Source organism: Mesoplodon mirus, assembly GCF_964341445.2.
Source record: "Mesoplodon mirus genome assembly, chromosome: 12".
NCBI lineage: Eukaryota > Metazoa > Chordata > Mammalia > Artiodactyla > Ziphiidae > Mesoplodon > Mesoplodon mirus.
The window spans coordinates 61,073,390-61,101,122 of NC_138988.1; the positions used below are offsets into that span (position 1 = coordinate 61,073,390).

The following is a 27,733-nucleotide window of genomic DNA, read 5'->3' on the forward strand; positions in this document are numbered from 1 at the left end:
TTTACAAAAATTTTAAAGGCTTTTTCTCTCCAATCAGATTATTGAAATAAAAAAAAAACAAATTTAACATGTCTATGCACATTCAAAATTGCAAAAGTTAATATTTTTAATTTTTAAAGTAAACTTTAATATTTATGTTTGATAAGTATTGTCTATGCCTATAACATTCCATTCCAAATTTCATGATTGGAAATAGAGATTCAACTGTTCTTCAATCTTACCTTCTCTATGTTAAAGAGTTGTTCTAAGGATCAGCAAATAAAAGATGTGAACACATACAGAAAAGTTTAAAATGCTAGATAGAGTATATGTACAAATCCGTTTGCCTAAATGGAAAATTCTGGAGGTGGGGGGACCTATCTAATTTATTTAATAATCCTAAAATATGGTTAAAAACAAGGAAACTAAAAGCAGTTATGAGAGTATGTTGCCAGCCACTAAAGGAACAGCACCACACCAAATTGCTCAGGCAATCACTCACTCATTAATTTTAAAAATACAAAAGGCTTAAATTGCACTAAAAACTATGTTGGACACATGAAACAGAGAAAAGTAAAATTAGGTAACTGTCTTCTAAATCAGATTTATTCTATTTTTTAAACCCGTGATCCCAGAGTAAGAAATAAACTACATTTAATGGTAAAAGATTAAATGCTTTTCCCCTAAATCCAGGATAAAGTAAAGATACCTGTTCTTACCACAGCTATTTAGTGCTGTACTGGAGTGTGGATTGCCATATCTATTGGCAAGTAAGGTAAACAGAACAATATAAAGTTCAGAAAGACCAAGCTTAGATGGTCAAACTGATTTTCAACAAAGGTGCCACATACATAATAAAGGCCATATATGACAAACCCACACCTAATAACATCATATTTAAAGGTGAAAAGCTGAAATCATTCCCTCTAAGATCAGGATGCCCACTCTCACCACTTTTATTCACCTAGTTTTTGAAGTCCCAGCTACAGCAACCAGAGAAGAAAAGGAAATAGAAAGAATCCAAATTGGAAAGGAAAAAGTAAAACAGTCACTGCTTCCAGATGACATGATATTATACATAGAAAATGCTAAAGATGCCACCAGAAAACTACTAGAGCTCATCAATGAATTCTGTAAAGTTAAAGGATAACAAAATTAATATACAGAAATCTTTGCATTTCTATACACTAACAATGAAATATCAGAAAGAGAAATTAAGGAAACAATCTCATTTACCATTGCATTCTTCCTGGTTCACTCTTGGGAGATTGTACACAACTCTGTTGTGGTTTAAGTCACTAAGTTTGTGGTAATTGTTACAGCAACAGTAGAAAATTAATATACTAAGGAAAGAAGGAACTGTCTAATGTAGAGCATAACAGCCTCTCCATAATAAGAACAGTGAAATTGCTTTCTACACCATAGCAAAAAACTAAATACAGATGGATTATAGACTTAGGTCTGAAAGACAAATTTTAGAATTTCCTCATAGGAGAAATTATAAGGAAATAATGTCTAAGAGTTCTAAAACAAGATGTAAAAATATGCTGGGTAAAATAAAATCTTGATTAAATTAAGAATATCTGTTCATTAAAATATACCATAAGAAAAGTAAAAAAATATAAGTCACAAATTTGGAGACTATTTACATTATATGTTAACAATAAATCATTAGTTTACAATCCCAAGTATAAAACTGTAAGGAAAAGACAAACAAAAGATAATAGGTATAATCATGAAGAAGGAAGAGAACGGCCAAAGAAAAAGTGAATATTCAACCTTATTAACAGTTAAACAAAAATCAAATTAAGACCACAGTGAGATCCCATTTTACACACACTATGGTGGTAGAAATAAGAAGTCAGAAACCAAACACTGACCAGTATGTGGAGCCACAGAGACTAATATACACTGCTTGTAGGACTGTGAGTAAGTACAACCCTGCTGGCATCATCCTGTAAATCTGTAAATGCATTTAACCTATGCCTCACATACCCATTCTCAGGTATATTCTCTAGAGAAATCTTAGCATGTGTACAAGAATGTTCAAAGTCTCAGGCTTGTAGGAACAAAAATAACTGGGGAAAAACATCAATTCAGTGGTGGTATGCCCTCACCTGGACACCACACCAACACGTGCACAGGACTCCTTATGATGTGCTTCCTTTGGTGCTGGATTCTGCCAGTGACAGAAGGTTGCATGAGATTTAGAAGGTGAACATGAACTGCAGTCCATTACTTCTGGCAAATCACGGCGGTCAGACACAGCTGCTTACTGACCTCCACATGAGTCCTGCTCTGGTGATACGACAACCCCACAGACCACTCCACAGGCCCAGTCCCAGGCCCTTGCAGGCGTGAGGCTCAGATCTTCACGTCGCCTGGTGGCAGCCTTCCTAATGTCCCTTCCCCTGTCTTCCAAGAGTCATGTCAGTCCTGAATTACACATTATAACTCTTATGTAGAGAGTGGATTCCATTTTCCCATCAGAACCATGACTGATACAAATGAATAAGTATATTGTCACATACCCATAGTGGAATATTTACAGCAGTGAACATAAATTACCCATAACTATATGAAATCTCATGAACAAGTTCTAGAAATAAAACTTTGAGTGAAAAATTCAAGCTCTAGACATATGACACTGTTTTTATAAAACTCAACAAGCAAAGTTCAACAATATTTTAATTATGAATATATGCATGAGTAGTACATCCAATTTTTAAATAACAGGTATAATAATAAACACAAAATTCAAGATCTTAGTAACTCTGGGAATGGATAGTAGGGAACGTGATCAAAGGGAAACAAACAGGTCGTGTCAAAGCAATAGGTAATATTTTAGACTGTAACTTAGAGGTTCATGAGTGTTCATTTTATTTTTTCACACTCTAATCGAAAATTATACATATACTTTGAATCCGTTGACTATTGTAAAACTTTTAAAAGAAAGCAAATAGAGCAATCCAGTTGAGTAAAATTTGATTGAACTTCTAGTACTCTGTTACAGAACCTTCTTGTCCCTTTGCAGGTAGTAGTAAAACTTCAAATTCAAAAATACCAAAGCACTCAAAGTGATGTCTCCATTGGGATGTTTATGACTCTGAAAGGAAGAGGTAGCATTTTAGGCAGTCTTGGCTGAAGACAGGTTATTGACAAAATATATACATAGTCCCAACTCTGAGAAGTTTGTCCTCTGCCTTGATTATTGTGACACATTTTTCAACATCTATTTCAATACAGTAGCTTTATTTTTAACCAATGTCCAATTTGAAACCAAATTGTGCTGAAGCTGTAAGAGAGACATCACCTTTAATTCTTTCACAAACTCTACTTTTTGGAATAGAATACAAACATCCAACAGAATGAATATGTTGTATAATCAGAGATTTAATTTCACAAATTAACAGAAAATATGTTTCTTGATTAACATTAATTATGTAACTTTTTAAAGCCATCAGTTATTCTTTTAATGTGTTTTTATAATTTATAAATGTGCAATCTACCATTTGCTTTTGGAAAAAAAGAATTTTATTTTTTTAATAATAGTTGAAATTTCCTGAAGTGATTTCATCTCTTCCCTAATATCTGGAGTTTTTAGAGCCAAAACTGGGGAATGGCTCAGAGGGCATTTTTTTAATACACAACTATTAGTTGGATAAGTGAAAATGCCCCAACATCAGTGAATACGTAGAGCACAATTCTTACGAGCGTGGTTCTGAAGCCTGATTTCATGGGTTTGTAAATTCACTAGCTGTACCAATTTGGCTATATTGCTTACATTCCCCTAAGCTTCATTTTTCTTATCTGTAAGTAGAGATAATAAAAATAATAATACATGCACAATAAGAGCTCAACAAATATAGGCTGTTATTATTACATTATTATTGTTTCGGTAGATTGTAATTGTACCTGACACCTCTAGTGAAGTTTGACTTTGGTAATCCTTAATTCTTTTATTATTTTTATATTGTTAATATTTTATTTTTTGTATTTATTATGTATTATATTGTTATAACTATTGATCTCTATTACTTGCTACAATTAACCATTTTGAATGTTCACCATGTACCAAGCACACTCTGCTGAGTCCCCCACGTGGAGGAGCTCATAGCATATGCACGTGGGGTGGCAAGAAGGGGCTGCCTACACCACAACCAGGGCGCCTCCCTCCAAACTCCCACAAAGAACACTGCCAGCCCATCTCTCTCCCTCTTCCTCGCTCAAGTGGACTTGTTTTCAGGAAAGACTGGACACCATTTCTGTTCGAGATTTTAACACATCAGAAGTAATTGTGAAGCTGATAACATATTTTTGAACTTGTGCTTAGGTTTTGGAAATTTATTTTTAGATTAGTTCTGAAAATAGCCAGTAGAAAAGTTTGTTCTGACAAGACATTGCCATTCCTCTGCTTTCAGTCTATGTGCAGTCCCCCTTCAAAGAAAGCCAAGTGACATAATCATGACAGGTGAATGATCAGTTCGCTGACAATGGTTGGTCCTAACCTTTTCGTTAGAGCAAATCTCTTTTGTACACAGAAAATAACTCAAGAACTACACAACAGTGCCTTCAATATTTAGCCACAAGTTGGTAACTTGGGAATCTCTAGAGTCTTAAGACTCAATAGAGTGAACACTCAATAGAGTGTTTTCACTATGTTAAATATCTTCAAATAATTTCAAAGTATTTTATCCACATGTGTTTTAAGAAAATTAAATTTGTGTACGTAATATTCATTTATGATTAATGTTGAAGTCATTAAGCTGTTGTTTTGTAATAATTTTATATTCAAAATTTTTTGAGCATTTTAATCAGATTTTTAATTTTTTTTTCCCCAAAAGCAAAAATTTAAACTGTGTCAAGTAAAATTAATAGAAAGAACATATTTCAGTGAGTTTGTAAAGTGACAAAACATAATTTGGGACAAATCAAATGTTTATCATAAAACTAGGGACACTTTAAGAAAAATATTTTAGGAACATTTTTAACAGAGTGAATCCAAGAACAGTTTTAAATCAGGTGAATATAAATTTAATAATATTGGGCATACATATTTCAAAATTTACCAGTTCAACCAGGATACCCTAGAATGTCTTATCTATAGACTCCCATTTGCTCTTTCCTTATTATTAATATATTTCCTCATGATTAATAATATCTGACAAATACTTGGATGAAATAAACCTGTTAACAAGTGGCATTTTTCTAGTCACCTGTTTATAAACTAATTCCAGCAACTCCATTCCTTCTCAACTAGGAGAGGTGTTGCACCTTACCTAGTTTTCTCCTTTGTGGGCACCATGTCTATACCTGCTTTGTGACAAAGGGCAGTGCTGACCATCTGGCCACTTGTGAAGAGTTTCCTGATGCCACCCCTGCTCCTTCTTCTTCTTTCATAGGACACAGCTGGACTTGAACGCCCTCACCTCCTGATTCTCAAATTCCTCTTGTCCTCAACTGTTCATACCTGAACACTATTTTTATCTCCATCCTAATCCTGATTTGGGGATGAATCCTCTTCTTAACTGGTAAGACTTCACAGAACTGCTGTTCTGCGCTTTGGGAACTCAACATTAAATCAGTATTTACTAGTCCATCCCTGTGCTTGCTGCTGTTAAAAAAATGTAAAGCAATTCGGGGCAGACTGCACAAAGAGAGACCACAGTTGCAGATCAAAAAATAGCCTTCTTGTATAAATAGATAGGAAAAGACAACATTTCAGGTACTCACCACAGCAATCATCAAAGAACATTGGTAATCCAGGGAATAGAGATTTAATCAATCATAAAAATATCAAGCTATGTCTGTAGAATTAAATAACACCATTTGGAATTTACAGAGGACTCTATAAGAGAAAACTACTTTCAATTTAACAAAATAGACAATGATGAGTATTCAAGAATATAGGAAAGAAAAATAAGAATGTTTTATAGAAGTGGTGAGAGTGGGCATCCTTGTCTTGTTCCAGATTTTAGCAGAAAGGCTTTCAACTTTTCACCATTGAGTATTATATTGGCTGTGGGTTTGTCATAAATAGCTTTTACTATTTTGAGATATGTTCCCTCTATCCCCACTTTGGTAAGAGTTTTTGTCATGAATGGACGTTGAATTCTGTAAAATGTTTTTCTGCATCTATTGAGATGATCATGTGGTTTTTGACTTTTCTTTTGTTAATGTGGTGTATCACATTTATTGATCTGCATATGTTGAACTGTCATTGTGAACTTGGGATGAATAACACTTGGTCATGGTGTATGACCTTTATTTATGTGTTGTTGGATTTGGTTTGTTAATATTTTGTTGAGAATTTTTCCATCTATAATCATCAAAGATATTGGCCTGTAATTTTCTTTTTTGGTTGTGTCTTTGTTTGTCTGGTTTTGGTATCAGGATGATGGTGGCTTCATAGAATGTCCTTGGCAGTGTTCCATCCTATTCAACTTTCTGGAAGAGTTTGAGAAGGATCAGTATAAGTTCTTCTTTGTATGTTTGGTATAATTCATCTGTGAAGCCATCTGGTCTTAGACTTTTGTTTGTAGGGATTTTTAAAATTACAGATTCTATTTCAGTTCTAGTGATTGTTCTGTTCAAATTATCTATTTCTTCTTGATTCAATTTTGTTGGGCTATATGTTTCTGGCAACTTGTCCATTTCTTCTAGATTGTCAAATTTGTTGGCATATAATTGTTCACAGTATTCCCTTATTTTTTGGTAATTCTGTGTTATCAGTTGTTATGTCTCCTTTTTCATTTCTTATTTTGTTTGTGTTCTCTCTCTTTTCTTCTTGGTGAGCCTGGCCAGAGGCTTGTCAATCTTATTTATCAGACAAGAAAAACAAATAAAAGGTATCCAAATTGGAAGGGAAGAGGTAAAATTGTCATTATATGAAATAGTATGATACTATATATAGAAAACCATAAAGACTCCACACAAAAACTACTAGAACTGATAAATGAATTCAGCAAGGTAGCAGGATACAAGGTTAACATACAGAAATCAGTTGCATTTATTTACACTAACAATGAAATATCAGAAAGGGAATGTAAAAAACAGTACCTTTTAAAATTGCAACACAAAAAAATACAATATTTAGGAATAAACCTCCCCAAGGAAGTGAAAGACTTATACACTGAGAACTAAAAAACATTAATAAAGGAAACTGAAGATGATTCAAAGAAACGAAAATATATGACATGCTCTTGGATTAGAAGAATTAATATTGTTAAAATGACCATACTACCCAAAGCTATCTACAGATTTAATATGATCCTTATCAAATTACCCACGACTTTTTTCACAGAACTAGAACAAATAATCCTAAAGTTCGTATGGAACTATAAAAGACCCAGAGTTGCTAAGGCAATCCTGAAGAAAAAAAACAAAGCAGGAGACATAGCCATTACAGTCTTCAGACAATACTACAAAGCTACAGTAATCAAAACAGTGTGGTATTGGCACAGAAACAGACATACAGATCAATGGAACAGAATAGAGATCCCAGAAAGAAACCCACACACCTACGGTCAATTAATCTTTGACAAAGGAGACAAGAATATGCAATGGGAAAAAAAGTCTCTTCAGCAAGTGGTGTTGGGAAAGTTGGACAGCTGCATGTAAATCAATGAAGTTAGAACACACCCTCTCACCATATACAAAAATAAACTCAAAATGGCTTAAAGACTTAAACATAAGACATGGCACCATAAAACTTTTAGAAGAGAATATAGGCATAACATTCTCTGACATAAGTAGTACAAATGGTTTCTTAGGTCAGTCTCCCAAGGCAATAGAAATAAAACTAAAAATAAACTAATGGGACCTAATTAACTTACAAGCTTCTGCAAAGCAAAAGAAACCATAAACAAAGTGAAAAGACAACCTAAAGAATGGGAGAAAATATTTGCAAATGATGCAACTGACAAAGGTTTAATTTCCAAAATATACAAACAGCTCATACGAGTAAACAACAACAAAAAAACAAACAACCCAATCAATAAATGGGCAGAAGACCTAAAGAGACATTTCTCCAAAGAAGAAATACAGATGTCCAATAGACACATGAAAAGATGCTCAACGTTGCTAATTGTTAGAGAAATGCAAATCAAAACTACAATGAAGTACCACATACACCATTCAGAATGACCATCATTAAAAAGTCTACAAACAGCAAATGCTGGAGAGGGTGTGGAGAAAAGGTGACCCTCCTGTACTGTTGGTGGGAATGTAAATTGGTGCAGCCACTGTGGAAAACAGTATGGAGGTTCCACAGAAAACTAAAAATAGAATTACCATATGATCCAGCAATCCCACCCCTGTGCAAATCCAGACAAAACTATAATTCAAAAAGATATATGCACCCCTATGTTCATAGCAGCACTATTCACCATAGCCAAGACATTTGGAAGCAAAATAAATGTCCATCAACAGATGAATGGATAAAGAAGATGGGGTGCATATGTAAAATGGAATACTACTCAGCCATAAAAAAGAAGGAAGTAATGCCATTTGCAGCAACATGGATGCAACTAGAGATTATCATACTAAGTGGAGTAAGTCAGAAAGAGAAAGACAAATACCATATGATATCACTTATATGTGGAATCTAAAATATGACACAAATGAACCTATTAATGAAACAGAAACAGAATCAGAGACATAGAGAATAGACTGGTGGTTGCCAAGGGGTAGAGGGTAAGAGTGGGAGTTTGGGATTAGCAAATGCAATCCGGTATGATAGAATGGATAAACAATAAGGTCCTACTGTAGAGCACAGGGAACTATATTCAAAATCCTGTGATAAACCATAACGGAAAAGAATATGAAAGATAATATATATATGTATACATTCTCTTTCATATTCAATTACTCTTGCTTGTCATAAGATGAAACAATCCCATTTCAGAAGGAAGTACTTGAATTTGAAGGAAGCATACACAGCTAGAGAAAAAGAATCCATCTATATCAATTATAAACATGTGGGTCCTTTAATATGTGTTGGTGGAGTTTACCTTGTGCGTAATCAGTATTTGCCTCGTTTCAAAATAACATGATGTATGTTAAAGTCACACCATAGTTTACATAATGGTTGGGGTTTTATAGAAATGGCAAAAAACTTGAGAATGTACTGATAAAAACTGAACATGAATGTTTAAAATGTAAACACACACAATTAATTGTCCCATTGGTTCTGCTATAAATAATCCTTCAATATGTTTGAGCACTTGTATGTGCAAATCATAATCTCCTTTCATAGGCAACTAAAGTGCATTTGGTCATGTTTTAAATGTTTTTCATCCTGTGTGGAGTGTCTGGAAATGTCTCCTGAGCCCATCTTTGCCATATTTATACAACTCTAAGGGCACCTTCCCCAAGCTCAAGGTATTTTTCTTTGAAAAGATACATTTAAAACTCTATTATTTAGTGAAAAGTATCAACATTAATAACCCAATCATAATTACTACTACGATTCAAACCCAAACCCTAATTTGTTCAGTGTGTACAACTGCCAATAAAAACTGTTTCTAGAGCACCACACAGATGAGACTGCCATAGAGTCATGATGACTAAATGTTTTCTCAGCACAGTGACACGTAGGTACATAATTCTACTTTCATCCAAATCTTTGCACATTTAATTGCTTAACAGATACTTCTTTGGCCTTTTAAATAGTCACAAAAATAACAGCTTAATACTTGCTATATTCTTATATTTCAGAATTTTAAAAACCTTTAAATAAACCACAGTTGTGCCATTGTATAGAATCCTGAAAGTGTCACATATGTCTCTTACAAACTGCATTTACATGTCCAAAATAGTGATGTTTGTTCTTTACAAGTCTTCTTCCTCTCCACACAATGTCATGACGTCAGTATATGAGCTTATATTTGATTAGGACATAATCATTCAAGAAGAATATATTGAGCATCTACTATGTGCCAGGCACAAGGAATGGAGAAGGGCATAAAACAGAGTTCCTTGACCCTATGGAGCCTACTTTCCATTCTAATTATACATTTATTTTCAACTTAAACATAGTTAAATAGCCAACTGCTTTTCAGTTTCTGGGCTGGTATCTAGTTTTTTCAAGGTTTAGGCTGCCTAAAAATCACCTATTGTATTGTTTAGTATTTTATTGTATACAACATAAGTCCAACCATCCTAAAAGGATATGCCTTAATTCCTAAGGTTAGATATTAATTCAGTAGCAGAGTGGAGAAAAAAGTTATTTTTTTTTCATTTGCTCATTAAATACCATCACTTTGATTAATATTAGCTAAAGCATTGGGTGCTGTGAGCAGACTTCTCAGGGTTGATGTACCCTAAAAGGAGTCCCCCTAAAACTGAGTTCCCTTACTGAGTTTGTGATTAATCTCCATCCAAAACTTTATTCCCTTGCTTGTCCCCTCTGACCTCAGTCCTGTGCTCACTGGCCACTAATCATCAGCATCAGGTGACTAAAATTGCTGTTGTATCATCACATTTCATCATTAATATGCAAACTCGGGTTGATTCTCTGGGGCAAGATGAGCTCACAGACACCCAGGCCACGGACCACCTGGCCAAAGAATTATATACCAGAGACATACTGACTCTTGAAACTGAGATTAAGAAATGAAACCGATGGAACTTTGCTGGTGGCACAGTGGTTAAGAATCCGCCTGCCAACGCAAGGGACACCGGTTCAAGCCCTGGCCAGGAAGATCCCACCTGCCTCGGAGCAGGTAAGCCAGTGTGTCACAACCACTGAGCCTGCACTCTAGAGTCTCTGAACCACAACGACTGGGCCTGAGTACCACAACTACTGAAGCCCACGCACCTAGAGCTCATGCTCCACAACAAAGAGAAGCCACCACAATGAGAAGCCCACACAACACAAGGAAGAGTATCCCCCACTCGCCACAACTAGAGAAAGCCCACGCAGAGCAACGAAAACTCAACGCAGTCATAAATAAATAAATGAAACAGAAAAGTCACAAGATGATGAGTAATCCCAGCTTCTTTGTTCTTCCCCTTTAAACACCATACAGACATGATTATTGCCTTCAGTTTGACTCAGTTACCTTCAGAACTGTCCTAATTGACTAAATTGATATCTGACAGCTCAATACATAGTAGGTACTCTATTAAATAAATTGAAGGAAGAAATGAATTGTTGAGTGAATAAGTGATAATCTAGCAAGAGAAATAATATGTCGCAAAGCAATGTAAGATTGGGGTACAAATGGAATACATGAGGGAGGTACAATATCAATATGTATAGTGTCTCCTCTGATTAAAAAATAATAATAAAATGTTTGTTTCTCTAAGTATCAATACTTTTACAACATAAAGGATAAAGCATTTGACCATAGATTTGAAAAATACATGTCTAACATAATTACAATGGCATTTTTTTGTTTGTTTTCAGCAAAATGATTCAGTAAATGCTGGAAGAATATTTGCATGATGCCTTCTTTGTAAAATCACCTAAAGTAGTCTACAGCAGTTTTGCAATTCACTCCGACCACATAATGCCTCGGCATATTTTATGAACATAAAGCAGCCTAAATGTGAATTCCAAGTGACTGAAGTTTAGAAATTTCTGACCATGCTTTTGAATCCAATTATGATAATAAAATAATATACAAGTAATGAACAACGTTATAAAAAATATTATTTTGAGGAGTATGTGTGTGGTTTCTTTTATCAAATTTCTTAACATATTTATCAAAGGTTCACAGGTTTATCAGAGATTTAGAACATATTTATATTATTAAACATGTAAAGTGGTTTTGATTATTTAAATTACCAAGTTTTAAAACCCACAAATATGATTTTATCCCTAGGTAGGTGGAGAAGTTTTAATAATTTTCTCCAAAACGAAGATTAAAACTGATGATTATTTGACTTTTAAAAATAAAGTATCTTAATTTATAATTTACTCTTTATCAGAGGAAACCAAAAAAGGATCATTTCTTTGTTATCATTAATACCATAGAAGTCATGACAGGAATTGAAAAGAAAATTTACTAAATTCATGAAAGTGTGCATGAGATGTAATAATTATTCTATACCTAAGATCTAATATTCTGAAGAAAATTATACCACAGAAAGTATATTTAATGTACTTTAGTTTCTACTTCCGTGGTGTTAAAAGGTTTTAACGTGTTTTGATGCAAAATGGCAAATGACATACTTTAGAAGTGGTCAATATTTTTTACATTTGCTACTAATGCAAAATGCATTTTACATTTGCATACATTTTTGCATGTCATTGTTGAGAGACGAGCTCATAGAGAAAAAGTCAGCTATAATTTTTAACCAATTTCTTCTCAAAATCTTTATCATCATATCTTACTTTTCCATAGGCAAACTGCATTCTCAACTGACTTGCAAGAGGATGATAATCCATGTGGCAAAGTCTGCAGTAAAATTCTGCCCAGCATATCTGAACATAATTGCTTTAAATCATGAACAAATAAGCACAAGCAGTGATTCACTACAATCCAGAACAGTCTGTCCACTGTGAAGAAATTATATCTTGAGTTTTCCTGTGTAAGGATATATGTTTCACTATACTTTTATTTAGTGTGCTATGTTTTTCTCTCATGTTTTAAATAAAAGGTGGATATTTTAATAAATTTGATATACTATTATTTACAGATTAACCCATTAACCATTCATGTAGAATATGACCATGAGCTATTTTTAATGAGGTGGATGGACCTAGAGTCTGTCATACAGAGTGAAGTAAGTCAGAAAGAGAAAGACAAATACTGTATGCTGACACATATATATGGAATTTAAGAAAAAAAAATGGCATGAAGAACATAGGGGTAAGACAGGAATAAAGACACAGACCTACTAGAGAATGGACTTGAGGATATGGGGAAGGGTAAGGGTAAGCTGTGACAAAGCGAAAGAGAGGCATGGACATATATACACTACCAAACGTGAGGTAGATAGCTAGTGGGAAGCAGCCGCATAGCACAGGGAGATCAGCTCGGTGCTTTGTGACCGCCTGGATGGTTGGGATAGGGAGGGTGGGAGGGAGACACAAAAGGGAGGGGATATGGGAGCATATGTATATGTGTAACTGATTAAATTTGTTATAAAGCAGAAAAAAAATAAAATTAAACTTAAAAAAAAAAATGATGGCCTTACTCTTCAATAAGTGGTGCTGGGAAAACTGGACAACTACATGTAAATGAATGAACTTAAAACATTCTCTAACACCATATACAAAAATAAATTCAAAATAAATTAAAGACCTAAGTATAAGACCAGAAACCATAAAACTCCTAGAGGAAAGCATAGGCAGAACACTCTTTCACATAAATTACAGCAATATGATTTTGGATCCATCTCCTAAAGCAAATGAAATAAAAGCAAAAATAAACAAATGAGATCTCATTAAACTTAAAAGCTTTTTCACAGCAAAGGAAATGATAAACAAAATGAAGAGACAACCTACTGAACAGGAGAAAATATTTGCAAATGATATGACCAATAAGGGGTTAAATATCCAGCATATATGAACAGCTCATACACCTCAATATCAAAAAAACCAAACAACCCAATTAAAAATGGACAGAAGAACTGAGTAGATATTTTTCCAAAGAGGAAATGCAGATGACCAACAGGCACATAAGAGATGCTTAACATCACTAATCATCAGGGAAATGCAAATCAAAACTGCAATGAGATATCACCTCACATCTGTCAGAATGGCCATCATCTAGAAGAATACAAATAACAAATGTTGGTGAAAATATGGAGAAAATGGAACCCGTGTACACTGCTGGTGGGAATTGTAAATTGGTGCAGCCACTTTGGAAAAGAGTATTGAGTTTTCTCAAAAAACCTAAAAATAGAAACATCATATGACTCAGGAATTCCACTCCTTGGTATATATTAAAAAAAAAAAAAAAAAAAACTAAAACACTAATTTGAAAGGATACATGCACCCCAACGTTCTTAGCAGGATTATTTACAATATCCAAGATATGGAAGCAACCTAAGTGCCCATCAACAGATGAATGGATAAAGAAGATGTGCCATATATATATATATATATATATATATATATATATATATATATATATATATATATATATATGCAATGGAATACTACTCAAAAGAATGACATTTTGCCACTTGCAGCAACATGGATGGACTTGGAGGGTGTTATGCTAAGTGAAGTAAGTCAGACAGAGAAAGACAAACATTGTATGACATCACTTATATGTGGAATCTAAAAAATACAACAAACTAGTGAATATAACAAAAAAGAAGCAGACTCACAGATATAGAGAATGAACCAGTGGTTACCAGTGGGGAGAGGGAAGGTAGGAGGGGAAATATAGGGGTAGGGGATTAAGAGGTGCAAACGACTATGTATAAAATAAGTTACAAAGATATATTGTACAACACAGGAAATACAGCCAATATTTTATAACAACTATAAATGGAATATAACCTTTAAAAATTGTGCATCACTGTATTGTATACCTGTAACTTATAAAATATTGAACATCAATTATATTTCAATAAAAAATGGAAAAAAATAAATAAGGATAAAAATTCCTAAATTGATAAGACTAAAATGCATATAATTTTATATTTTTCCTTAATCACTTTGTGTGATTATATTTTCTTATATTGGTTTATTACTAGCTTGTAAAGGTTTCCCACTTGAATATGCAAATGTTAAAGTGCCAAAGTTGAATGCTGAATAGAAAAAAGGAACATGCAAAAAAGGATGGCTTTATTTAAGTCAATAATCACCAGAGTAAGAATTAGAAACCCTGTAGGCATGTTAAATGCTTTATATTAATTATCTTATTTAATTTTTAGGCCAAACCTCTGAGGAAGTGCTATTTTACAGACAGTGCTGGCATGGAGTTGTTAAGTAACGAACCCAGGCTCTGGTGGAATAATATCAAAGGACAATTCAAGGACATTTATTCTATTGGCATGAAGGTTCAAGAAAATATGGTCTTTGCAATTATGGGCATTAATTTAGAGATAGCATATAGATTTTATAGATATATAACTGAGCCAAAAGTCCTGTAATGTAGCATCCAAGATATTGTTTCTCTCAATCAAGTATGGAATAAACCTTAAGTAGTGACTTGATGGTTATACTTTGTTGCAATAACCTGTACTGAGATGCTGTCCATTACCTATTGTTTGGGATGTTCTGCACGTGTCCATTCAGATCCCCTGCCTCTCCTTCTCTATCCTGTGCTGTGCCCCTAAGCTTCTCTGTGGAGCCTGGTGTCTCCATGCTCCTTCCCCTTGGCATCTGGTTAGATTTGGTCAATAAGAGACAACTCAAGTAACTGGAGAGTAGGACAGAGAAACTGGAGTGTTTATTTTCCTGGCTTCCTCCTTGCTGTGCATTGGTTTGGCAGTGACTCTGTTCCTCTGTTATTGGACAGAGCTCCTGTCTGGTGGCTCCTCTGTAGCTGAATGTCTCTTTCCTTAGCCCTTTAGTCTTTGGAGTAGCAAGGCTCCTCACTGTTACTATCCTTGGACATCTCACCATTCCTTTTTAGCTTCCCTTAACACGGACCACAATTTGTAAACATCCCCTTCAATAATCTGCTGTCAACCACCACTTTTGAGTGTGCTTCTTCTGAGAATCTGACCAAATGTAAAGTTGATGTATTTTTCAAACCTATTCCTAAACAAGGCTTTCTTTCGCTTAATAGATGACTATGTCACATTTATCCAGAGATATGCTAAGGAATAAAGAAAAATAATTGAAAAAGGAATGTAAAAATAGAGTTCCCTAGGGCAAAAGAAGAACTTAAATGAGATCATATCCAGTTGGAGAGGTTTGGAAAAGATTCTAGAAAAAAGTAAGGCTTCATGCTTGAAGAGCAGGGAGGATTAAAATGTTCTCCTAATATTGTACAATGAGCAAAAACATTTTTCTTGTATATTGAAATTGTATCTAGACAGTAAATTTAAAAATTTTGAAAAACATAAGCTATCAAAGAGAGAAATTCAAGGGAACAAAAATTTACTGAAGCTTCTTAAATGGAACTATGTAAAACTAGAACTGAGTAAGAAAGAAGAATGAAATTGGGAATGAAATTAGAAATCAAGGAAAAGAAAGACTACAAAATCGGCTAAATGTATTAAATGGTAAAGTGTTTCAACAAGTTATTCAAGCTAGAACATATTTTTATATAAATATCATCATTACTAATAATGCAAAACCATACAATCAAAGTGTTCCTTTTTTTTTATTTATCTCTTCTTATTTGTAGCTACTTTTAGGATGTTTATTGCTAAGATTTTAGATGTTTATAAATTTTCATATACTTGTTAGGAGGAAATGAAGAAAAATAAATTTTAGATTATATATTTAAAGTTACTGCACTTCCCTGGTGGCACAGTGGTTGAGAATCTGCCTACCAATGCAGGGGACACGGGTTCGAGCCCTGGTCTGGGAATATCCCACATGCCGCAGAGCAACTAGGCCCGTGAGCCACAACTACTGAGCCTGCGCGTCTGGAGCCTGTGCTCCACAACAAGACAGGCCATGATAGTGAGAGGCCCGTGTACCACGATGAAGAGTGACCCCCGCTCGTCGCAACTAGAGAAAGCCCTCGCACAGAAACGAAGACCCAACACAGCCACAAATAAATAAATAAATAAGTAATAAAATTAAGTTACTTATAATTTCTCCTTTTTTATATAGAATCAGATATAAGTATCTAGTATAAGCAAAATGTCAAGATAAATACAAATTGCTATTGCCATTGTTGGAAATAAATAACTCAAGAAATTAAATTTCAGTATTGCCATAAATCACAAACACCAGAGGGTATTCATCTAATAATTTAGAATGAAACAAAATAGTTCTATGACCAATGCAAATTAATCATTTACCATTAAAACAGCTACTAAAGAGGTGACTGAATCAAGGTCAGACTCATCCCTTAAGCGGAAGCTAATGGAATTCCAGGACTGGAGCTGGATTGCTGCCTGTCAATCTGACTTCTTCTCTAAGAAAAGTTACTAAATAAATCGTGAAAGATTGTTAAAATCAATATTCACACAAAGAAAAGGGAAAAAATATCCCTAGTTTATTGAGGAAGTTAATATAATGTGTGTGTGTGTGTGTGTGTGTGTGTTAATAACTCAATTTACTGCATATAGAAGAAACACTGCTAGGGATATTTTGCATTTTTAATTATAAGAAGCGGGTCTGTCCTGGTCTGGGTTAGAAAAAAAAAAGGAAAGATAAAGGATAAACGTTAAGAATTTCTGGTAAATACACTTCTCCCTCTTTACTCTATGTTGGAAACTCCTTTGGGGGAACTATTTCATATTATGTCATTATCACATCTACCTTTGCACATTTGAATTATACAGGGGTAAACACTTGACTTAATCCATGCCAGTCATGACCGTTTCTTGGGATTATTTTTAGGCTGAAGTTGGGTAGGAGATCCTCTAGTGAGAGTTCTAAATATGAAACTCAGGGCTAAGAGTAGCCAAGGTAGAAGAACAGTGAACCCTCATGCTGCTTGTGTCCTGCCTACTAGTTGTTCCTGAGGCCCAGCTTGATACTTCCGTGTCCTAAAATTTGAATGTTCAATCTTTCCCTCAAGTATGCAAGACACCTTCAGAATCCTCCTATTAAATTTCCTTATGGTAAAGCTAGTCCAAGTTGAATTTCTGTCACTTGAGATCAAAAGAAGCCAGAAAAAAAATGTAGATTCCCAGTGGTAAACTATTTATTATACAGAGGCTTATATTTTATAGGCTTGAAATGATCTATCACCAAAGTGCTTCACACATTAGTTGTTTGTCAAATTTAACATTGCCCTATTGTAGACAATTAGGAAGATAAAAATGGATATCATCAAGAAAGATGTAGAAATAATAATGTAATCATGGACCAAATTCCATGCTAAGTAGAACTCATTCTTATTTGTCATATGTTAGAGAAGGATATAAAGCAAATATTTTGCTATTCCTTTCTTGTACTTCTCCAGTTAATACAGATTTCTATGTGGCCATATGGTCCCATACGGTGCAAATCTAAAGAGACTGGACAATGGGAGTTGCAAAGGCTTCCTATCTACTTCTGGTATCTATTTAAATAATGCTTGGCTGAAAGAGTGGGGAGGATGATTTGTGAAAAAGAGGAGGAAAATGAAGGAGATGATTGGAGGTCTGCTCACCTTCAAGGACTGACTTTTAGCTTTTGAAGAACAAGAGACCACATACAAAAGACAGAGATTTTTGGAGAATCACATTAACCAACAATGCTGGAGAGTTCTGGTGATAAAGCTCCACCAGATGTGGTGACAGACATTTTCCCACATCTGGATGGAATAAAGCAGAGCTCCATGATGGAGTCAGTAAGGAAAAAAAGTCACGACACTTTGCTGCATGCACCCAGGAGAGAACCCTGTGGTGAGTAACATTTTCCCAGAGAAACAACAGAGAGCCAGGAGAATTTGCAAATCTGAACTCAGAGCCCAATTCTGGAAATATGAAAGATGTTTATACGAGTGTCTCCAACACATGATTAAAATGACAAAAAATAGAAGGGGTAGTATACACTTAAAGGTTTCTCTGGAATCAACATAATTATTCTGAGCTAATAACAAAGACTGAAAAAATGCATGAAATTATTCATGTTGCATCATTAATGACAAATGTGTTTTCTATAAATAGTATCAATGAAGTATTGTGTGGATTTATCATGATTTCTCACATTTCTCAAAATATCCTTCAGCTGAGAAAAGCACATTAAAATTATTTCATCCATCACAGAAACATGATTCTTATGACAAATTAAATTACAACTATTTTCCCTTTTCATTCAAGAAAGATAACTGATTCAGTGAGTTCTGAATCATTTTATCACGTGTAAATTAACACTGGTGCCTATAAAAATCACTACAGCAAAACAGTTAAGTACATACACATGAAGCTCAAACATGGGATCATAAAATGATCTGCATATTATGAAGTTTCTAGAAATGTAAAATTTAGGTATTACTCTATTCTTTAGGATTCTAAAGTACTCTCCAGTACCTAGCCATCCTGAATTAAAGACATATTAGGTTTGATATAGTAAGAATATTATGGTGCTTAAGAAATAGTCATGTTATTTATTTGAGACACAAAAGGTCATGAGGCTTGCTAGGGAAAACTGTGTTAGCCAGATATGATGGAGCTCTGAAATAAGACAATGAAGAATGTGGATAGGAAAAAAATGGCACACATTCAGTGGGTGAACAAGAGAGAACATAAGAGGCACAAGGAAGAAGGCTGAGGATCATCACAGTGCTGTGGGATAGCGGTAAAAGTGGTATCAAAGGGAATTGAAAAGGAATGGGGAGGAGGGGAAGAGTTATGCTAAATAAACAAAAAGAGCTTCAAAAAGGGGGAAAGTTAATGGAAATATCTACTACAGAAAATCTCAATTCCTTTACATTTAATACACAATTAAAATTACTGAATCTATAGAAGTAAACAAACTTATGGTTACCGAAGGGGAAAGGAAGGATTGGAGGGGTAAATTAAGAGTATGGAATATGGGATTAACAAGCATAAAATAGATAAGCAACAAGGATTTACTGTATAGCACAGGGAAATATATTCAATATCTTGTAATAACCTATAATGGAAAATAATCTGAAAAAATATATAAATATATATAACTGAATCATTTTTCTGTACACCTGAAACTAACAATACTGTAAATGAACTACATTTTGATTTTTTTTAAAAGTAAAGGATTTAATGTAATAAGTGAAATAAAATCTCATATTAAACACAATCAAAGTGCTGTGAAGCCCACTGAACCTAGCTCTTAGGAAACTAAGGTAGATACTGAGGAATGTACTTTCAGTAGAATAATGAGAGGTAAAGGTCTTATGGCAATGAGTTGGAAATAAATAGAAAATGAGGGGTAGAGTTCGAGTTAGGGTTACCCTAAGGCTGCATGGTCATGGAATGGTATTACATATTGAAAATGAATGCAAGGGGAACATTGAAAAGGAGGGTTGTGAAGGAAAAAAGAATATATTTTAATCAAGTTTGGGTCAGAAATAAGGAAAAGAAATAAAATCTGATGGTGTCTATTTTCTTTGGGAATTAGGGAAAAATGTGATCCATTAATAGTTGAAAGGAGTGGTTACAGGGCTTTTGAAGACTTATGATGATTTAGAATTTGCTATGGATAATTTGAAAAGATGCTAAATGGAGATAAATAGAAGAATTATCAATGCACATTAAAAACTCAACCCTTGATGTTTGAAAGAGTTTGGAAATCATGTCTCTAATGGTGTCTGTCAACCACATTTGCCAATTTTCAGTGATGCTTGATAGATATAGATATAAATATAGTCAGATATATAGATAAAGAAGCATGAACATTAGTTTAAAATACAAATGGAACTTTGATAGCGATTGTTCAGAAAAAAAGGGCAAGAAACTAGAGAAAAGACAGCACTACTGCATATTTCAAAGTGATGGATTAATCCCAGGATTCTGATTACATAGAAAGGGATTTTGAGACATAAAAAATAGAAAGGAGTGGAGAGACTTGAAGATTTGATCTAGCTGAAGAAAATATTTAATGAAGTGAAACAGTGGGAGATGTAAAGTTATACAGAATGTGTAGGAGAAAATTGAGAAATTTGGGTTTTAGATATAAGAGATAAAGCAGAGAATTTTGAGGAGGTGGAGGCAGTGGTGGTGGTCTAGTGTTGAAATCTCCTTTGATGCTCTGCTAAATACACACTGGACAACTAGATGCAAATCCTAAACCACTAGGAAACACTCACAGCAAAACTAGGTAACAAAAATTCTCCAAGAACCACAGCACGTAAATGGCTGTGACCTGTCTGGGGTCAGCATCTGTTCAGGATGAGGAAGAGAGGAGCAACCCTGAAAACAGGAGAACCCCCAAATAGTCAAATGGTCAAAATACAGGTGGAAAACATGACAGGCCAATTTGAGATCGAGTCAAAAATAAGCTTTTCCCAGTCCAATAGCAGGTAGGTATAGGACATCCACTGTAAGTTCTGAGGAGTATTTGTAGCCCCTATAACCTCTCAAAATTGACCAGTCAGGGATTCCTTTCAGGAGAGAGTATCACACCAAGGAAAAATTACCAAGAATGGAATCAGCATTAGAACAGAAAAGTGACAGTACAAACAAAAAAAGAAAAGTTAAAAGATAGAGAAGGAATGAAAGCTAGGAAATCACAAAAGCAATATATCATATTGTTTTACTGGGTAAAAAAAAAAAACAGAATAGGGACTATGTGAATTTAGAAAACATGCATGAACCATGTCTCTCTCTAAAAGATGAGAAAAATATAAATTCACATATAAATGAGCAACAGAAAAGGATCAGAGTCAAATCTCATGCAAATCTCTTATTATGACTCAAAAAGAGAATACAGATACATATAAGGTTCCTACAAATGATAAAAGCATGCCAAAAACATATGGCCACAAAACATATCAAAATTGTATTTTACTATTTCAAATAACCTAAAAGACCTTAATAAAATCATATTAGAGTTGACAATAAATCAGAATTAGAAAAATTCAAAAATAAGAAAAGAATAAAGAAGGAATTAGAAGTAAAAGAGAAAAAAATTATATTTGGAACAATCTGGAAAGAACAAAAAGATGAATTAACACAATAGATAATGCCTTAAGAAAAATAAAAGGTAAAGATGAAACACTTAAAATAGATCACAAAGAATTGAAAAATGAGATTAAATAAAACAACAGAAAGTGGTAAATATTGGAGATACATAAAGATTCAAATAGAATGATAAGGTTCCCTGAAGAACAAAACCAAAGCAATAGAATGGAGTAAATATTAAAAACTGTAATTCTAGAAAATTTTTCTAAGATAAAAGCAAGTAAAGCTACTACATATTAGAAGTGCATGCCAGGTACCTGAGAATATCAACCCAAAACAATCAACATTAAAATGTCTTAATAAAATTACAGAACTTTAAAAAAAATCCTTTGGCTATCTAATAAAGAGCAATGTATAAGGGAAGGAAAATGAGATTATCATGAGGCTTTTCAACAGCAGCACTTTATACCAGAAGACAATATAGTAACATATTTAAGGTACTAAAAAAAAATGAGCCAAGGATTTAATATCTAGCAAAATTTTCAAGCATAAAGGCCATTATCACAGGTTATGAAAATGTAAGAACTTAACATGTAAGAACTTCCTGAAGAACCCATGGAGAAGTAATTTTGGATAACCAAAATGAAGAATGAGTCATTGATAAGAACTGGTAGTGAGTATTAAATAGATAGTTACATGTTGAACTTGGTTTTCCACAAGAGTTAAGAGAGCAGAAAGTAAACTGTGTAATGGTTGTATTCTCTGATGATGTAGGTATAGTACAATTATTTCAAAATATGTTGGGGTCAGGAAACAGCATATGATTTCTTTTTATTTATTTGTTACTATTTGCAATAATCAAACTGGCAGGTAGTATTAGAATTGTTATCCTAAGACTATTGCATATGTCATTTGGGATAAAGCAAGCATGTCCATCTGGGGGTGTATTAGTCTTGCATTGCTACATAACAAACTACCACAGAAGTATAGAGGCTTAAAACAAAGCCTCTATTTTCTCAGTTTCTGTGGTCAGAAGTCCAGGCATGACAACCAGATCCTCTGTTTAGGGGCTCATAAGACTACAATTATTTGGCCACAGCTGGGCTCTAATCTTGAAGGCTTGACTAGGGAAGGAGCCTCTTACACAGTCCCGTGGTCAGCAGCAGCAGTCAATTCTTTGCAGCTATAAAACTGGTAATTTTTTTTTTTCTGTCAGCCAGAAGGCAACCTCTGCTTCTAGAGGACACCTCAGTTCCTAGAAACCACCCAGGGTTCCTTGCCTCCTGGCTCCCTCAACTCGATCACTTATTTAATCAAGCCTGTAAGAGAGTCTCTAAAGCAAGCCTGCTAAGAAGACTGCATCTTACGGTACAAGACGTAATCGCAGAAGCGAGACCCCACCACCTTTGCTGTGTATACTGATTACAAACAAGTCTCAGAGTCAAGGCAAAGAGGATGCACAGCAGAAGGCAGGGTCACTGCGGGTCATGTTAAAATCTGTCCACCATACGGGATGCTCCTGAAGACTCAAGCTTTGTGTGTGGATATTATCTTGATGTAACATAGAAGTTAAGCAAAGATCCCACAGTCCTGGCTTGAGTTGAGGGTATCAGTGGAAACTCATGAGATGTTCACACCAGGTAGTCTGTGCTCTGTCCAGTGTTCAGTGTTTGTCTATTAAAGAGTCCCAGAAATGATAACCAACATATGGGTATCCCCGGTACCAAGAATGTTGTATTGTACACCATCTTCCATTAAAATAAATCAGAGCTTATTGGACAAATAGCATGTTTTGGGGTGGAAAATCAACAAGATGGGTATAGACACTGTAATTCTTGTCATAGTAGATAATGGGGAAGTTAAGAACAGGTACTAAGGTGATGTTCAAAGAACTCAGAAAACAACTTAAAAACCAAACAAAACTCTCCCTGGCCTAAAATGGAATAATCTGAGCTTCAGTGGGGTGAAAATTGTAATGTATTGAAACCCTTCAAATATATTTTAATCCAAGAGTCCATAAAGATATTTTAAAATAAATGAATTTGCCCACTTTGACAAATGATAGGGAATCATTTCCTTATCTTGAAAATTGTTATAAAAATGAAAGAATGAAACACTTATTCTGCAAAATTGTGGATAAGTAGAATCATTTATTTATAATATAATTCCAGTTAATAATAAAAAACATTGATAGGTTTAACAAATTAGCGATTTGCATCCCCCAGTGAATTAATAGATTCAGGCATTGGGTACCAACAACTGCTGACATCACAAAAACAAGGAGCCATACCACCACACTGCACAGCAGGTACTGACCTGCTGAAGGGCTTACACCTGATTCTGGTAAAATTCCTACATCTAACCATCAATGAGCAAAAGTAAGGAAGTCAGAGGAATGTGTAGACTGTACCAGAAGCATGCAAGCAACAAACCTCGGCTGTGAGAAACTACAGATGAAATAGTCATCCTCAACAATTAAATTATAAGGAAAAGACAGGGAGAAAACCTTGCCCTTAATTTGAGTGATAAAGCTATAAAGAATTATGAGAAAGTAACAAGTATAAAATAAAGAAAAATTACTACAAAATTCAGAATAGTGGTTAATTTGGTGGAAGGTAGGTGATTTTGATTGGAATGTGATACATGAGCAGATTCTAGCAAAATTCTATTTCTCAAGCTGAGTGGTAAGTACAAGGTTTCAGTCACAATAATTCACTGAGCAATATATTTGTTTTGTGTAGTTTTCTGTATCTACATTTTATTTAACTCTTTGCAGTGATTATGTTTGTGAATGTGTATATATGAGTTCAATAAAAATGATGGGGAGCAGTTCCAGGTTTAAGCATGAGTTCTGAGGTAGAGTAAACAGTGTTGATCAAGGAACCTGGCAGCCTCCTGTTGGTTGGAGTGCTACGTAGATGGAAACGGCTCCCAGAATAGTGGAAGCCTGTGGTGGGCAGGACAGAACTCCTCTAGGGGGAAACATATGGGAGATGGTTATGTTAGGAGGTGATGGTATAAGAGGTGAAGAAGTGACAGTCAATCAAAGACAACAACAAAAACAACAGCAAAACAAGAACAACCAGAAAATCCTTTTTTGAATAATTTGAGATTTGAGTGGATATCAAGAGGAACTATTTAAAGAAATATCTCCTTAACTGTACTCAAGAAATTAATCCTTGAAAAGGTTTGAGATTTAAGTTTTTCTTTTAATTGAAGTATAGTTGATTAACAATGTTTTATTAGTTTATGGGGTACAGCAAAGTGATTCAATTAGACACATATATACATGTTCTTTTTCATAATCCCTTCCACCATGGCCCACTACAGGATATTGAATATAGTTCCCTGTGCTATACAGTAAGACCTTGTTGTTTATCTATTTTTCTAATTTAATTTTTAATTTTATATTGGCTTATAGTTGATTTACAATGTTGTGTTAGTTTCAGGTGTACAGCAAAGTGATTCAGGTATATGTATACATATATCCATTATTTTTCATTCTTTTCCCATATAGGCATTATAGAATATTGAGTATAGTTCCCTGTGCTATACAGTAGTTCCCTGTCAATTATCTATTGACAAGTAGTGTGTATATGTTAATTCCAAACTCCTAATTTATCTCTCCCTCCCCCCATGTTTCCCCTTTGGTAACCATAAGTTTCTTTTTGAAGTCTATGAGTCTGTTTCTGTTTTGTAAATAAGTTAATTTGTATCATTTTTTTAGATTCCACATATAAGTGATATCATATAATATTTGTCTTTCTCTGTCTGACTTACTTCACTTAGTATGTTAATCTCTATGTGTATCCATCTTGCTGCAAATGGCATTATTTCATTCTTTTTATGGCTGAATAATATTCCATTGTATAAATATACCACATCTTTTTTATCTATTCATCTGTCAATGGACACTTAGGTTGCTTCCATGTTTTGGCTATTGTGAATAGTGTTGCAATGAACATTGGGGTGCATGTAACTTTTCACATTATGGTTTTCTCCAGGTATATGCCCAGGAGTGGGATTGCAGGATTATATGGTAGCTCTATATTTAGTTTTTTAAGGAACCTCCATACTGTTCTCCATGGTGTTTGTATCAATTTACATTCCCACTAACAGTGTAGGAGGGTTCTGAAAAGGTTAGGGCTTTTTAATGAGATCATATACTTCTCACAGTTGCTAATTTTAAGGCCCCAAGTGTGGTTGGTTCTAAAGATAGTTATTGTTCATTTATCTCAAGAAAGCAAAAGAAGTTTACAATCATTATCAACTAATAGATATTAGTCAACCACTCTGTGCTTGGCAGTGTGAGCGCATTACATTATCTAATTTGATGGCAAAACACACCTCCTTTTGGTGGATAAATTGTGTAGTGAGCAGGACTGTGTCTGCCAGTGACCCCCATGGATGCAGGAAAGCTACTGCTCAACATTTACTGAGCGCCAGTCTGGCCCTGCGAGATGCTCCAAAAAGACCTGAATATGTTTTTGTGCCAGAGAGAAGAGAGGCACCAGTTTTATATAACCAAGAGTCTGATTTGAAAAGAAATAGAAGTTACTAAAATAGAATGTATGCTACAAATGTTAGCCTGCATTTAAATGGACATTTTCTCCAAGGAACTCAAAGTTCTAGGTTACTGACTTAATTTTATTTCAAACTCACATAAATGAAGGGGAAAACATCAGGTACATGATTTTAGCAAGTGTCACAAAGAATGCTGACCAATGAGCACTTTAAGTATCACTCAGTAGGGTTAGAATGGCAGTTTCTCCTATGAGAAATAAAGTTACCACAGGCATAATATCATTCCCATAACCTACGGGTGACACAGTAATTGGGGATGGCAGACATGTCACATCCTTCACTGCAACCCAGCTGCTGCACTGTCGAGGGGAAAGTAGCTGCAGAAACATGTGTGTGTCTGTTTGGGTGCATGGAGAGCCCAGCACCATCTAAAAGGACAGGCACGACCTTAGCCCTGATCTCACTGACCAGTGCAGTTAAGTTTACTATTGGGGTGGGGACCTTATGAGTGTGTTTGTAAAACCTTGGAGCTAGAATTGAACTCAGCGGTCACTGAGTTCATACACATAGATGCTAATCATGTAATTGTATCATAACACTCTACACTTTTTAGTTAGGTTGTATAACATACATAAAGAATTATAATTTTTCTAATAATTTTAACATGAAACATCAATAATTATTTAATCACCTTGCTGCTACTCAAAAGAGAAATAAAAGTAATAGAATTTGAAAGTGTAATTCCCTCAGCATTTAATAGAAAGCTATCAAATTAATTTACTTAGATAAGTCACTCATTCCATGGTAATAGAAGTTGTTGACATTTTTCATTTTATTTCCAGCATACTATGTCTTTCTAAAAGTACTTAATAGCCCACATGATTGCAATTCATGGTTGCAAGTCAGCTGTCAGAATTACCAATTAATAATTGATACTAATTTTTCATCAGAAAAAGTACCAAGGTTTACACATCATCTCAGAGTACAGAGGTGAAAATTACACAGGCTGGAGCCAGATGACTTGGGTCCAATTCTAACTCCACTTCTTTAGTCCTTGAACAAATCACGTATGCCCCCAACACACACACACACACACACACACACACACACACACACACACACACAGCCATTTCTTCACCCAGAGCTCAAGGTTAATAATAACACTGTGGTTTGTTATGAGGATTAGATGTAAAAAATTAAGAACAGTGCTTTCCAATGCACACTGCATATAAATTATAACTGTTATCTAGGTTCTGGATTAATGAAATCTCAGTAAATCAAGAAGCCCTAGGTATGTGCAGGGGGTAAGTTGTGTAGAGAGCCCACTGCAAAGACAGCATCAAATTACCCTCCTTGATGGCAAGGCCTGTGGTTGCTGCCGTCAGGTCACGTCCAATCACACATTCCTAAAGTCTTGCTTCCTGTGTTCTCCAGGGCTTTTTGCTTTTCATTTGTTTGTTTTCTTTTTTGTGGGGGTCTCTCTGATTCCAACAGTCCTGTACTGCTCCCGGGACCTGAGGCTGTCTTGTTCATTCCCCACAGGTCAGACTCAATGGATTTGGGGTTTGGCCCCTGACACCTCACTGCATAACTCACCCAAATGGCATTT

General features: G+C 34.8%; 1 protein-coding gene across 1 annotated transcript in view; it reads right to left on the reverse strand.

Moving 5' to 3' along the window:
- KHDRBS2 (KH RNA binding domain containing, signal transduction associated 2) overlaps positions 1-27,733 on the reverse strand; it is a gene marked incomplete at its 3' end in the record, with an annotated part of 651,690 nt that overhangs the window by 432,328 nt on the left and 191,629 nt on the right. The window lies entirely within an intron of this gene.